At 35.5% G+C, this 15472-nt stretch overlaps 1 non-coding gene across 1 annotated transcript; it reads left to right on the top strand.

The window, feature by feature from the left end:
• Positions 1-2873: 2873 nt before the first annotated feature.
• LOC107878921 lies at positions 2874-5037 on the top strand. The gene is made up of 6 exons (XR_007043075.1): positions 2874-2938; positions 3160-3444; positions 3911-3935; positions 4281-4406; positions 4497-4692; positions 4778-5037. It is a non-coding gene; the product is annotated as a G2/mitotic-specific cyclin-1 (transcript).
• The last annotated feature ends 10435 nt before the right edge of the window (positions 5038-15472 follow it).

Here is a 15472-nt window from a genome sequence, read left to right as displayed (position 1 = left end):
GAGGCTTTGTCCTCTCCTTTTAATAATATATAGATTCCATCTCACTATACTAATTTCAAAAATCCCTTCTAACTCATAAAAGTATCTTATCTCCAGATACATCACAATTCACCCTTATTACTTCGCCTACTGCGTCGCAAATGTCTCAAACTTAATATGGGTACATTTTGTCTATCGATTTGACTCATTTACCCTGATTTTGTGCCTAATTCGATTTTGCCTTATTTGTGAGGAACTATTTCACTAATTGATTTTCTAATTTCTCTTTGCCCTTATTTAATGCGACAAACATTCATTTACGTATTAATTATGATAAATTTAGATGATATTACAATTGATTGATACTAATGTCTTTTACCCCCTCTTAACTTCCTTTAATAAGTAGGGACAATTTTCTTTTCCTTATTTTGTTTATGGAAGATTTCAATATTAAGATTTAGACAATATAGCATGATTGGTGGAGTTAAGTGATTTACCTCATTGAATAATATTCTTGATTGAATTATCAAATATTTTTCTTTCTTTTATTTTTGTGATCTTTTGCTATATAAACAACTCCTCCTCAAAGAATGATGAGACAACTTACAATTTACACACTCTGTATAATAAGCTCATGTGAGTCCCTCTATTCTCAGCCAAGCATTTATTTTTATGCAGATTTAACTTATATACGTTGATAACTTAAATTTTTTTTTTTACAACAAGTGTGTTTTAATCTGTTGTAGCGGTAACCTATAAATTCTTTATATAAGCATCTCATTTTCCTTTTCCTTTCTTCCCATATTATAGTATACTATTCAACAACAATAACAACATACCCAGTGTATTTTCATATAGTGGGTCTGGGGAAAATAAAGTGTACGCAGATCATACCACTACCTCAGGTGAAGTAGAGAGGTTGTATTGTAGTATACTATTCACTATGGAACATTCTCAACAACCTCTTGCCCCACAGAGTTTTTCATATAGCTGGTTGTTGAACAGACAACCATCCATTGATGAATATATCATGCCTCGATATCTTGATAGATCAAAGATTGAATCTTTTTGCGAAGCCTTCAATAATTTCAACACAAATTCATCAGTACCCTCAACTAGTACTCCTCCCACACCAATATCTAAAATTTCAAATTCCACAACTAGTCAAGCTGATTTTCTTGAAAAATGGAGGAAGTTTTTGCACAAAATCTTGGTTAAGTGGTTTGGATTCATCCGGCCAATCTCCAAAAGTATAGCAAGTTCAATAAAAAGTACTGCAAAGTTGATGACCTTAAAAGAAAAGTAAGTGAAATTCAAAGCTGCAAAAGTACTACTGATACTTCATTTCAGGGATCTCCTCGCCGAATGTTGAAATCTTATTCTATTGTCAATTGGTGGGGAAATGATAGCAACCAAAGAAGTATTAGTAGTACTAAAAGAGTTAAGAGTTTGAGGAAGGTGAAAAACTGAAGCAATATTAACTCACCACATGAGGCTTGTTCCCCTATAAAAAGTCCATCCAATGATCATTCTACTGATGTTTGGCACGAGAAGGCGATTTCTAATGCAATTCTGTACTGTAAGAGATCGTATGTCAACTGAGCCTGATTTCGATCACGGTGATCGTTTTGACCAGAAGAAGAAATTCTAGATGTTAAATTTCATCCTTAAATTCTTTTCTCAGATGTATATTTAGATTTTTGGCTCTTCATACAAATAATCTATCATGTATCACTCAGATTCAATATTTTGTACATTTTGATGTGAAAATGAAAAACATAAAATAGACAAGCACACCCATCTTACTTGTATTTTTTTAGCTACTATTTGATGCTTTATTATTATCATCTGTTGTTTTGTTATTATTAGTTGATTCTTGTACCTTGATTATGGTATTATTTTGTTGTAGTTTTTGCTTAACTGCTATATGTTGCTTTGTTATTATCAAATGATTCTTGTACCTTGATTACGTATTGTTTTGTTTAGATGCTATCTGTTTTGTTATTATCTATTGATTCCTGTACCTCCATATGCTCTACCTTCGCCAAACCTCACATTGTGGGTCTGCACTTGGTATGTCCTCATTGTTGGAAATAAACAATTTGATTTATCTATGGTTGCTTACTTAATTGTTCCTAAATGCATTATCCTCCCATAGAAAATTGCTCTTTATGGAGTTGATTCTCTTTTCAACTCATCTATTAAGAATAGGAGTAAGAGTCATAAGCATTCTGTCAACAGGTTTTAGAAGCATTATAGCCTAAATAGTATTGTCCCGTTCATCTCTTTTATGTATTATATACCTTTTGCTATGTTAGCTACTTATGTTATCATACAATACTCTGTTGGTAATGCACGAGGCTACAACAAGTATTCATTTAATAGCTTTCCTTGGTAATCATTTGATTGGATTGGCTTCAAAACTACATTCATGTTTGTAGTAAAATTTTGCAAAAGACTGAATGAGGTGTGGCTAGGAACTGAGATGACTATTTCTTTCTTGCTAATCCCTCCACTCTTGGTGAGCTGTGTTTTTACCTCCCTTTTCTGTATCATGTTTGGTTGGATTTGGGCATTTATTGTAGGTTTTGGCTTCATAAGGTTTGGACTATAGCATTTGAATAGCAGACTGATCTTTCTGTATACTAAGATAGACTACTTTTAGTCTTAGATTTTGTATCTTCCCCTTTCATTTGCCTTATCTCTGCTTCACTTCGATTAGAGATGCTACTTGCTGAAAACATCTGGAATCTTAAAAGTATGTCCTGTTACCAACTTCTCTAGATTAAAATGTTAATCAGCTCAACTCAATTTCAGAACATAGGGATTTTTAGCACTGTTTACAGGTGATACTGGTGAGATTCGTGCTGAATTGAGAGAACAAATAGATACCGATGATGCAGAATGAAGGGAGGAAGGAAAGGCAGAAATTATGCCTGGTGTCCTCTTCATTGACGAAGTACGTATGCTTGACATTGAGTGTTTCTCTTTCCTAAACTGAGATCTGGAGAATGACATAGCACCTATATTGGTTGTTACGACCAATAGAGGCATTACTATAATCTGGGGGACAAACGACAGATCCCCACATGGGACTCCAATTGACTTTCTTGATCGCCTGCTCATCATCTCTACATAACCTTACAAAGAGGAAGAAATTCGCAAAATCCTGGACATCAGATGCCAAGAGGAGGATGTAGAAATATCGGAGGATGCAAGAGTTCTATTGACCAAGATCGGGGTGAATACCTCTTTGAGATACACCATCCACCTTATCACTTCTGCAGCATTGGCTTGCCAAAAATGGAAAGGGAAGGTTGTGGAAGTGGAAGACATTACTCGAGTCTATAATCTGTTTTATGATATGAAGAGATCCACACAGTACTTGATGGAGTATCAGAGCCATTACATGTTTAAAGAAATATCAGCAGGAGAGGCCGAAGAAGATGAAACTACTGCAATGGTGTCCTGAAAGCTTCTCGACTTAGGATTCAGGAGGTTGCAACTTAGCTTTGGCGAGGTATTTCGCTACCTAGTTCTTACTTGATGATTTCTTTTCTTCTATTTATGTTTTCTGACTTGAACAAAATGTTAATTGATAAATGTGGATCCAATATGATTTCCTATTCCTCCTTTTAATTAAGAACTACATCTGTTAGGCATTCGTATAAAAGTTTAGGGTGATATATTGGGATTTAGGCTATTAGTTTAACTAATCAATTTTATAATTTATAGTAATTAAGTTGATATTTCGAAGTTATCAAGTGGTGATGATGTTTTGTGATGTAAAGGACTTCTTTAACCATTCTACATAAGCATTTTTTAGCACAGTGAATTGAAGTTCATTCTGGAGCAAGTAACCTGAAACCTTCTGCAGAAGGCCCTACTGTTCAAGCTCGAGGTAATTTCCAAGGACATGATAATACTGTAGAAGATGTTCAGTTCTTCCCTTCCAGGTAGCTATCACATCTCCTCCCACATTATATAAGATGTTGAGTTTAGTCCAGCAGTTTTTTTGATAGGAGTTGTGATACTTGATGTTGCTTGGGTTAAAAAACCTTCATGTAACGTGCGCTTGACTGAAGATGAGCTAATACTCATATGAGCTGTCATGTCACATGTCAAGCTTCTTTTTCTTCTGAATCATGTCTTGGAAATTTCAACCTTAAGCCATTCGATATGATGTCCCTTTTGTTAATATTACAGCCTTTATAGTGGATTGTTCCTTTTGTTTTCTGTTTTACATAATTGTCAGTTATACAACTAGAGGAATGTATGATGTTTTGGTTAACTTTATAAAGGATGCATGTGGTCTGAGTAAGAAGTCAAAGGAGCAGATTGTGGACATTGATGCTGCAGATGTGAACTATGAATTGGCAGTTTTGGAATATGTTGAAGACATTTTCAGCTTCTACAAACTAGCTGAGGTATTTATTGTCTTGAACTTGAGCTTTATTTTCATTTCTTGTATACTAGCAATATCTATGATCAAATCAATTTTTTGTGGTTCTTTGCAGAGTGAGACAAGAGTTCATGACTAATTGATTCACAGCCTACCACAGGTTTGAGCTTAATCCAGAAACTCTTTACCTCACAATGTACATTCTTGATCGCTACCTCTCTGTGGAGACTGCATCAAGAAGGGAACTGCAGTTGGTGGGCATTAGTGCCATGCTTATAGCCTCTAAATATGAAGAAACTTGGGCTCCCAAGGTAAAATATGAAAGCCTTTTTCACCAAATAAGCTGTTAATGTCTAAAGCTAACAGCTTTCTAAATGTTGTAATTTGTTTTTTTAGCTCAATGACTTCATGTGCATCTCGGACAAAACTTACAGTCACGAGCAAGTGTTAACTATGGAGAAACAAATTCACGAGCAACTGAAATGGTATCTAATAGTCCCAACACCTTATGTGTTCCTCGTCCATTCTATCAAAGCTTCTTTACCTGATTCAGAATTTAGTTCTTTAATTTGGGCTCCCGAGATAAAATATGAAAGCCTTTTTCACCATATGAGATGTTAATGGATAAAGCTAACAACTTTCTAAATGTAGTAATTTTTTTTAGGTCAATGACTTCATGTGCATCTTGGACAAAACTTATAGTCACGAGGAAGTGTTAACTATGGACAAACAAATTCTCGGGCAACTGGTTGTCATGGATAAAGTTGTCGTGGTTGTGTGAAGTGAAGTTAGCCATGTGAAAGCCTCATTGTTTGCCGATTAATCGACTATTGTAAGTGTTTCGTTATTGTTTTCAGTACCAAAGCTCCTCGGTTACATAGTTTTTGGGATTACATTGTATTAAACTGGTTGGAAGTCAAAGGTATGTTTGATATCCCTTTAGGGCTATAACATATCTGGTTCTGAAGAAGATCATATATAATTACTTGGAAAGTTATTTCTCTACGAGTTCTTATGTTCTATTACTCAATGTATAAACCAGACACAAGAGGCCGATGAAACTACCACATTTAAAGACCTCAAACTAAACTGTCTTTCAATTGCGTCAATCTTGGAATAAAGAGCTTATAAGGTGATACAATCATTGTCCAATTCTTTTTATTGGTGTCTTTATATTCATAGAATGACTGACTTTGTTCTCGCGGTTCTCATACAAATTCATATACATTGTCAGTTTTGGGAACCTGAGAATATCATGGACTACAGTTTTGTGATTGGTCTACATATCTACAATTATTGCATCCTTCTGGTAATAATTCTGGAAATCTTTGTACATCTATGTTACATTGCGTTAAACTGGTTGTTGTGGATAAAGTTGCCATGGTTGGTGAGGTGAAGTTAGCCATGTGGAACCCTCATTGTTTACCGATTAGCCGACTATTGTAAGTGTTTGGTTATTGTTTTCAGTACCGAAGCTCCTTGGTTACAAAGTTTTTTGGTGTACATTGTGTTAAATTGATTGGATGTCAAAGGTATGTTTGAAATCTCTTTAGCGCTACAACCTATCTGCATTAGCAAATCAACTGGCATTCTGTAATATGATTTCAGGTGAAACGAATCAGTGAAGTGGCTCGGGATAGCAAGATATTGGCCACACACACTGACAGTCCAGGTGTAAGCATCTGCTTCTGAATATTTCAATTTCATTTGGTAGCCCTATCGTACACATTTGTTTCCCCCCTAGTGATTTTTTGGTAGCCAACATAAAGCTGGTGGAAACTCTTGGCTACAAGCAGATGAGTTGATTTCGATGGATTCTACTGTGAGTGGATATGCCACTACTTCACTATTCTCTAAAGCTATTTGGGTTTCGATTAATCCATTGCTTAGTACAGGATACCAATCCCCTTTAAAGTTAGATGAACTGCCATTGCTTCCACCTGATTTCCAAGCTGTAAGAACGTCAGAGTTTTTACAAAAGAATTTTCCTAAGCCAGGTGAAAATATGAAGTATCCTGTATAAATAACATTGATCTGATGTTTCAGGAAAGACGTAATAATTAGTTTCCTTGCAATAGTGCAGTTGTCTGATATATATGTCGGAACAACTCTAATCCGAAGTTTCATTGCTACTGCTTCTGCGGATAGAACAAAACTTTGGGCCCGATTCAAATTATGACATCTTTTCTACTCTACGTCCTTATTTTTGACATATTCTGTGCTATGTAAACTTACAAATTGAAAATAGCGGTAAATAACAATTTTATTTTTTCTTATGACAAGTGAATCCGCAGCGCTGCACCACCCGCCCAGGTTACTGATGTGTCAACTAATTCGGCAAACAGGAAGCGTCTTTATTTCTCTGCAATATTTACAAGAGCCAGTCAACAGTGTTCTGCAGAAGATTTAGTACCTTGGAAGTTACCAACCACCTCAAGAACCCAGGATTCATAGAAGTTTTCTGTATGACCTCTTCTATGCTAAGATACAATTCCAAGACATGTACTTATTCTAGCTTTTTTCGAATGTCTATGTTGTCTGAAGTTTCTACAATAGGGTAACTCTTTTCCCACCAGTGACATGTCTGACTAATTGTACTCCCAACCTTTACTGCAAACAGGAAGTGATGTTCATTCCTCTGTAATTTTTATAAGAGCCATTCAACAGTGTTTTGCAGAAGATTTAGTACCTTGAAAGTTACCAACCACCTGAAGAACCCAGGATACATGAGAAGTCTTCTTTGTGACATCTTCTATGCTCAGTATTGAACATATTTCAAAGCTAGGAAATCATAAGTTATTGCACTTGGTGGTAGCACCTCCTGGTTTGGGAAACTCGAGGTGATTGCACCATGAGTTCGTTTTGAATGTGTCAACGAAAAATGAACTTTGGCTATATGTACTATTCTGCCGATGCTGCGATAAGTATGTGACAATGCCAACTGAATCAAACTTCTTACCCTCCAGAAGTTGGGATGCTCCTCAAGTTCAGTTACTTGTCCAAACCATCGTTAACATATAACTGACAGTTTCTTCTTTTGTTTCCTTTTCTCTACTCCTTTTTGGACATAAATGTAACAAATGGTAGGTGGAACATTATTAGAAGTTTGTAGTGTGGAGTTTGATTGGATGGGTGTCAATCGTCATGTTCATATGAACCTATTGACAACCTCTTTTTAATTTAAATTGGAGCCAAAGTAGTAACAGTGTTCTTGGAACAAAAAAGTACGAAAAGATGAAAAATAGTATCATTTATTCATATAAAGTTTCAAATATATCATAAAGAAGCATGTGTAGAGAACTTACTTAGTCCAATTAACGATAGTTGCTTTCGTGCCATTTTGTTTCACACAAGGTAATTCGACTAACAAGAACAAGCCAAAGCTTCATGTTGTGCTGCCTCCCCCTGCCTCAACAGTTAGCTGAGATGATGAACAATGAAGTCACAATGTCAACAAAAAATGAGGTCTTCATGATGCTAAACAACAAAAGATGAAACAGTAGCTCCAAGCCACAGGAATCAAATCTATGGAAAAGATTCCAATTGTATGTGTTCTTCATTTACTTTTTAGCTTTCTCCCAAAAGAGGAATGTGCAATGTAAGAAGTTTAGAATCATTAAAAACCATAGATTTAATTGAAACCTCTTTTTTTTTTTTAATACAGGAATCATATACACCTCAACAAAGGAACATCCATTCATTTGTACCATATGAGATCAAATAACTCAACTCCATGAGACCGGATCATCCATTACACATGTTTTATAGGCTGGTGATAGGATTGAGGGTTAGTCCCTTCTTCTAAAGCAGAATTTGAGTTAAGACCAGCCTTAGCGCCTCAACAAATAGTCCACTGACCTAATAAATTGTACCAACTATGTTGAAGTGAATTTCTCCATAGGGAGACTGATAGGAGTCGTGGATTCGGGTTTGTGATGATGAGCACGGTCGAAGAAGCTAAGAAGGCTATAGTGTTGTCCAACTGTTATATGAGTTTTATTTTTCCTTCTTTAAAAAGCCGGAAAAAATATTTGCCTACACATTTGACCATAATGTGTTCTAATTCCAAAATTGCTTCAAAGTTTAGGGTATGGTTGAGCTTAAACACCTTCAGAAGGAGCATCTGGAGCATTGTGAGCTCATCGTCTTCATACTAGACATCTTATTGAAGTGGTAATGGCGATGGTAATAAGGAAAGTTTGTAATGCGTCTTTAAGGTTTCCTAGACAGACAATGGTTGCAAATTGAACATGGACGATTTTATTGACGGTGACTATATATATCTTCTCTATTATTATTATTTTTCTATATACTACTTATATATTACTTACTACATAGAAGCATGAAGTGTTAGAACCACCACCACATAAATAAATCTAAACAAAGTATAAAATTGATTGACTAAAATAATTAAATTTTTATCACCGCATAAAGCGCGTCTAATTTTCCTAGTACATAATATAATTATGAATTCAATTATATGCTTATGGTACCAACAATTATATTTATGTTACAGTTAAAGGAACATAATTAGTTTTAATGGGGAAGAAATATAAAATGAAAAACTATTAACTGTTGCATAAGTAAGACATGGAAAAAAGGAAAAAGAACATTAATGCTCATGACTATTGAATTGAATTTGAATTCCTTTTATAACTCATAATTAGTAAGTAGGAATAAAACTAAAGCAAAATACAAGAAAATAGACAACTTTCAAAATAATAATAAGGAAAAAGATAAATAAGGTGAGGTTTAATGATAGCAATTAGTATTGGATTTTCCTTAAATTAGAGAATTTAAGTAACCACAAAATAAAATTTAACCACTCTTTCTCCACCATCATTCCAATCAAAAATGAAAGCTAATCGACACAAAAGTATTGGCAATTGGGAACAACAAAACAAAAAGCTACCCTTTTTTACTATAGTTTCATCGAATTAAATTTCATAGATAGTATAACATTGCAAATTTCAGCTCAAATTTTTGTTTCTCTGATTTTTACAAGAGTTGCATTAAAATTATATTAAGAATTAAGTATTCCCCGCTAAATTTTTTTTGTCAAATTTGAAGTAACGAAAATTATTCTTGAATTGTTATGAATGAATTGAAGTTATGGAGTGGGAAAAAAAAAGATTTCAACTTTAGCAAATGTAAGTGTTTGGTTCTATGTACAGGGAAATTATACTTTGGTTTTTTTCTATTTTTTTTTTGTTTCTTGCAAACTATTGTATAATGATGAGCTCTTTTTTTTTTCCAAGCTTGTATTCATAATTGGGATTCTTCTTTATATTACTTCTCATTTTGTTTGAGTGATGTTTTATATCATTGGTCTTTTATCAATGCAAAAACTGAATACAAATAAGTATTGTATATATGGTAGATATTGAATCCTTTTGTTGTTTTTGTGTCCTTGCTTATTTATACTTTGAATTTGAATTCTGCTAGTAAATATCATTCAGGTTTATGCTAGAAAAAAATGAACTATTAAAATTACAAATCAAGTATCTAATATTGATGATATTGCAGTAGCCTAACAAGAGGAAGAAAATCTTAGTAATACGGAGGAAAAGAAGTAAAATAGAGGAAGAGGAGAAAGGAAATTGTGCAGATATTAACTACTTCAATAAGCTATTTGCCGATGTGTTAACCTCTCTTTTTCTAATGTACACCATTTATTCTTAACAAAGATACTAATTATGTACACCTATACAAATTCTAGAATCTCAAGTTATGTACAAGTAAACTAAATGAAACTGTACAGAAAATATTTGGACTATGGATTTGTGAGTTGTTGGGTTGGTACTGCCAATCCTTTTATTTGCTTTGGCCTGCGCCATTTTCTTGTGTGAGATGTACCTAGAAGTTTCTGAAGTTGTGTCGGAACAATTCTCATTTTCTCTTGCTTTGATACTGAGATGAACATCACCATTGTTACTGCCAACACAAAGAGAACATGGTTTTTTCTGGAACGACAGTCGTGAATGGTAGCTACATCTGTATTGTTGTGAACACGGGGATGCATGTGCACAGAAATTGGTAAGATTCAAAGACAAATCCAAGATGCATCAATGGAAGAGCGTGATACCCCGTTGAAGAAGAAACTTAACGAATTTGGTAATAGGCTTACATCTGCCATTGGCATTGTTTTCCTAGTTGTGTGGGCGATCAACTACAAATATTTCCTTTCTTGGGATGTTGAGGATGGCTGGCCTTCAGATTTTCGTTACTCATTTGAGAAATGCACATATTATTTTAAGATAGTTGTCCTGTTGTTATTACTACTTGCTTATCTCTTGGTACAAGGAAAATGGCACAAAAGAACGCAAATAGTATGGACACTTCTAAGCGTGGAAACCTTAGGATGCACCACTGTGATATGTTCAGATAAAACTGGAACCTCGACTACCAATCAGAGTCTGTGTAAGAATTCTTCACATTGGGAGGAAAAACCACAGCCTGTTGAGTTTTTGGTGTCGAAGGGACAACTTACGATCCTAAGGATGGGTCAATAATGGACTGGAATTGCTACAATATGGATGCTACCTTGCTACTCATGCTGAAATATGTGCAATCTGCAATGATGCTGGGATCTTCTGTGATGGTCGTGACTCGTGTGTTCAAAGCAACTGGTGGAAAAGATGGTGGAAAAGATGGGAGCTCTCAAAGTTTTCGTGGAAAAGATGGGAGCTCTCAAAGTTTTCGTGGAAAAGATGGGAGTACCAGATAGTAAAGCAAGGAGAAAGATCCGGGATGCACAGATTGTATCAACCTATTGGATCGATCGCAACACAGTTAAATTTGGTGAGCATACTTTTACTTCACCCATCTATCTATTTTCTACTATTTTCAAACTAGCGTATTGATATTTTTTAATATAGGATGCTGTGATTGGTGGATGAAAAGATCGAAAAGGGTCAATTTGATTATGTTCGTAAATCCATGGGTGTTATTGTGTGGGAGCCAAATGGGACTTGTCAAGGTTTTTTCATGTCATCAATAGCAATGGAGTTGAGTGCAATTGTACTTTTTTTAATAACTATTGTCTGAACTACATTAGACGCTAGAGATAATTGGTCTCTAAAATATTTTTCTTTATTTGTGTGTTGGCTTCGATATACTCAGTTTTCCATAAAAATTCTTATTTTTAGTCTAATTTTAGTAATCTTGTTGGTGTGTTGTGGGCTTTATATGCCTCGGAAATTTCAATTGGCAAGCAACTGAATCGGTGTTATCTTTATTTATAGAAGTAGGTTCAATGTTGTTCCTTTACAAGATGTTGTGTCCGTTTAACTATTTTTAACGTTCTTCAGTTTCCAAAAGTAAAAAAATGCACACCAACAGTTTGAAGTGTTATATGTCCTTTGTGCAAACAATTCTTCTGTGGAGTCCAGCTCCACATCATGATATTTAATCTAGGAAATGCTTAGGTTTTTTTGATGTGTTGAACTCTGTCACAGAAGTTGAGCTTGGTAATATCTGGACATCTGATTAAAATATGTTTTATCTAGGGTGCTGTTGAGAGTTTGCTAGAATATAGTACACACGTTCAACTTGCAGATAGATCAACTGTTCCAATTGACGAGTCTTGTAGGCAACTATTATTGTCGAGGCTCTTGGAGATGAGCTCAAAGGGTCTGCGGTGCTTGGGCTTGGCATATAAAGATGACTTAGGTGAGCTTTCAAAATACAATGCTGAGACTCATCCTTCCTACAAGAAGCTGCTTGATCCGTCCTGCTGCTGCTCCATTAAAAGTGATCTAGTTTTTGTGGGAGTTGTTGGACTAAGGGTGAGTAGTGCTGAGTTTTCAAGAATAATGAATCTAGAAAACCTTCATTTTCCTTATAGTTTGACAAAAAAAAAACTAAAATGCAGGAACGGTCATCTTGACATGTTTCTTCATGAGTGGTGTCAGGTGAAACAGCACCAGGTACTACAATATCAGAAGAAGCTTAAGTCAGAGAAGGCTCAGCTTGGCAATCAACTTCAGTATTTACATCAGAGAAAGGTACATCAGGTGGTGCAGCATCAGCAAAATTAGCATCATCAACATGAATATCCTCTAAAGGAACATTAGTACCAACTTCATTGTCTGTGGATACCAGGAAGTCATTGATGTCTTCATCAGTTTTGGAAGTATTTGTATACTGTAATTTTGCTTGTGATGGATCAAAGGGGAATGAATCTTCATGAAACACAACTTTCCTACTCACTAATAGTTTTTTCGAGTGGATGTCCAGTAGCAAGTAACCCTTTTGAGACTCTGAATATCCTACTAACATGGCAAGTTTAGCTTTTTTAGAGAACTTGTCACCTCTAGGGACAATAGTCACATAACACAGACATCTAAACACCCTCAAATGAGATAGCTTGGGACCCTTGGAGAATAACAACTGATATAGGATCTTACAACTCAAGATTGAGGTTGGTAACCTGTTCATAATATATACTGCAGCTTTCACACAAAATCCCTAATACTCGATGGGCAAGTGGGACTGAAACTTAAGAGCTCTAGTTATATTTAATATGTGCTTGTGCTTCCTCTCAACCACTCCATTTTGTTGTGGAGTGTGAGGACATCTAGTCTGATGTAGAATACCTAGAGACTGAAATAATGTGTGACATTAAGTATCAACTTAGTCTTATTATCAGATCTAATAGCCTTTATCACCACTCCAAACTGTGTTCTAATCATGGATATGAATGTCTTAATAGCTACTATGGTCTCAAATTTTTGCTGCAATAGATGAACCTAAGTATATCTACTATAGTCATCCACCATAGTCAAGAAATAACACTTATTATCAAATGTAGATGTTCTATAAGGACCCCATAAATCCATATGTACAAATTTAAAACATGCAGAACATTTAGTAGTACTTATGGGAAATGACATTCTTTTCTGTTTAGCTAGTGGACATACAGTGCATTTATTCAACATATTTACATCACTGTGATTCTTCATGATGTCTAAGTAGCTGGGTTCCCAAGTCTTTGGTGCCACAGTCTTCAATTGGGAACAAGAGCTTCTGTAATGAATCTGCTATGTTTTGGTCCTACATGATCAGTATTATTGTTGACACCCAATTTTGACTCTCCTTTTCATAAAATTTATTTCTCGATGCTTAGAATTTTTGAATTTTTTTCTTTTTTCTTCTTCAAAATATGTTTCAACATTAACAGTTTGAAAATGATATTTTTTTACTAATATCGTATCTCACAAATTTAATAATAAATAAATAAATTTTAAATTATCATTTCACTATTTCATTTTATTTTTTAAAAAATGAATAAACAAAAATATGTAGCATATTCACAAAATATTTACTATATTATTAAATTTTTTTGCAATATTTACACTATTTTTTATTTAATTTTATATATATATATATATATATATATATATAAATTTTTGAGAAAATTAATAAGCATCGATGAATTAGTCAAGTTGAAATAGATCGATGAGAATTAGATAAATTCATTGATCCGATTGGGCCAAATTCTTTAATTAAATTTAGCCCTTTAAAATGTAGCAAGACCAGCCCCAAAACTCATTTTACTAGCCCAAACCAAACCCCCTGGCCCATCTCACCTTACAACTCTCCCCTTTACAGCCTATTTGGATGGTGGTTTGCCATAGTTTCATAATGTATGATATGGTGTAGTATGGTATGGTATAGTATGGTATGGTACAGTACCATGTTTGGATGGACTGTATCTTTCACTGTGGTTTAATAATAGATTTTTTGTTTGGTTTGATGGTATGGTACGGTATGGTAACAGGTAAATTTACTAAAATGCCTCTAATTGTAATAGATTTGAGATATCAACTCTCTTATCCATATCAGTGCTAGCGTAACCAGTTGTCCTTTCTTTGTTGATGCTTCTCATAGCTACCCGATGATCCTTTTAAGATACCAAATTCACAAAGGTATTTGCTAAACAAAGGTTTGACGAACGCAAACTAATGCAATCGGGAAGTACTTCCCAATCAATAAAACAATTGATATACATGTATGTATCTTAGAGTTCAAAAATCACTTCCCATGTATATGCTTTTTGTGCATTCACTCTGTTTCCCTCCATTTCAATTTTTAATTTTTTTAATAGAATTGAGTTTTATTGTCATTAAAAAATACTACTACTAAATAACTGTGATCATTTTTCTCACTCTTTGAATTTTTATATTGCTAATAGGAAGTCTTGCAATCTTCAATCTTGTTAACAAATGCGTAGTCTTAGCATGTCTTGCAATCTTTGATATTGTTGTATTTTGGGCCTAAAATCGACCGAGGCATGCCAAGGAGCCGTGGGAGTAGCCTTGTGTGGGCTGTTTGTGTGGTTGAGGCCAGTTTAGGGTTCAAACAGGTGAAACAGGGCGACTTGGCCATTTTAAGGTCGGGCTTGTATACCGCTGCTTACGAGCCCAGGGGTGGGCCCATGGCTCGAGCATCTTTTGGACCAAAATCAACCGAGGCATACTAGGAAGGCTTGGGTACGGCCTAGTGTCAGCCGTTTATGTGGATAAGGCCAATTTGGGGGTCAAACGGGTGAAATCGGGCGAACTTGCCATTTTAAGGCAGGTCTCATATACCGCCGCTTACGATCCCAGGGTGGGCCCATGGCTCGGGCATCTTTTGGCCTAAAATCAATCAAGGCATGCTAGGGAGGCTTGGGAGTAGCCTAGTGTGGTCCGATTGTGTGGATGAGGCTAATTTAGGGTTCAAATGGGTGAAATAGGGCGAACTTGCCATTTTTAGGCCGGGTTTATGTATCACCGCCTATAAGCCCAGTAGTGGGCCCATGGCTCGGGCATCTTTTGGGTCCATAATCGACCGAGGCGTGCCAGGAAAGCTTAGGAGTGGCCTAGTCTGGGCGGTTTGTGTGGATAAGGATAATTTGCAGTTCAAATGGGCATAATAGAGTGAATTAGCCATTTTCAGGCTAGGATCATGTACCACCGCCTACGTGCTTAGGGGTCGTCCCATGGCTCGATTGTATTTTGGCCCTAAAATCAACCAAGGCATACCAGGGAGGCTTGGGAGTAGCCTAGTATGGGCCGTTTGTGTGTATGAGGCTAATTTAGGGTTCAA

Source organism: Capsicum annuum, chromosome 7, assembly GCF_002878395.1.
Source record: "Capsicum annuum cultivar UCD-10X-F1 chromosome 7, UCD10Xv1.1, whole genome shotgun sequence".
NCBI classification, from domain to species: Eukaryota; Viridiplantae; Streptophyta; class Magnoliopsida; order Solanales; family Solanaceae; genus Capsicum; species Capsicum annuum.
This window is presented reverse-complemented; position numbering and strand designations above follow the sequence as displayed.